Source organism: Propithecus coquereli, unplaced genomic scaffold (genome assembly GCF_000956105.1).
Source record: "Propithecus coquereli isolate 6110/MARCELLA unplaced genomic scaffold, Pcoq_1.0 Scaffold117, whole genome shotgun sequence".
Taxonomy (NCBI): Eukaryota; Metazoa; Chordata; class Mammalia; order Primates; family Indriidae; genus Propithecus; species Propithecus coquereli.
Window position 1 is genome coordinate 2,247,704 of NW_012135747.1, and position 857 is coordinate 2,248,560.

At 37.8% G+C, this 857-nt stretch overlaps 1 protein-coding gene across 1 annotated transcript in view; it reads left to right on the plus strand.

The window, feature by feature from the left end:
• The window catches only part of PBLD (phenazine biosynthesis-like protein domain containing), a 47,585-nt gene that overhangs the window by 24,982 nt on the left and 21,746 nt on the right, over nucleotides 1-857 (plus strand). The gene's annotated exons all lie outside the window — the stretch shown is intronic.

Consider the following 857-nt stretch of genomic DNA (forward strand, 5'->3'; position numbering starts at 1 on the left):
ATTTAAGTGATTAAGTAGTAAGGTAGAAGGAATTAAGCTGTCATATATAAAGAACTTACTAAAAGTCTCATTTTTGAAATGGCTTTTTGATTAGGATAAATATTAACAGAGTAGTTAAATATTCCTTGACCTTAGGAGCTTTGTGTTGGTTGCTGGGAAGTTGGAAACAAGGTAAGGTACCCTTCCACTCAGAGCAGTTAGCAAGAGAGCAGATTATCTGAGAATTATTTCACGAAGACAGTAGCAATTGATGATCGTAAATAAGTCATACTGAGTTGGGCAGAGTGTGCACTGGGGCCTTCGAGGGCAGTGAATCTCAACTTGGCCTGTACATGAAAATCACCCAAGGAGCTTAAACAATTCCTATGCCCAGGAAGCATCCCAGACCAATTACAACAGATTCTCTGGGGGTGGGACCCAGACAGTGCTGTTTTTTAGAACTCCCCAAGTGATTCCAGTGGGCAATCAAGATGGAGAATGGTTGAGGTTTTACTAAGATAGATGAATATTGTTAACTGAGTCATTTTTACACTTCTTTTCTCCCTCAAGTGGAATAATAAAATGGTGATCAAAGTCCTCATCTTACCTTAACTACATTCATTATGCAACCTTGAAGCTTCCACAAAATGTGGAGGGTAACAAAATTAAATAGGCTTTATCCAGTAGCACAAGAGCTTGGGAAGATAAGTCAGAGAATAATTAACAATCAGATTCCAAATTGTGAACTTTCTTTAGAAACAATCTGGCAAACCTAACTTCCTGTTAAGGAATTGTGGAATTGACTATAACTGCTTGTTAAGAGTCTTAGTATATTTGCCCAGTGTCCTCATGTAATATCCTTGAAGAGTTTTGACAAT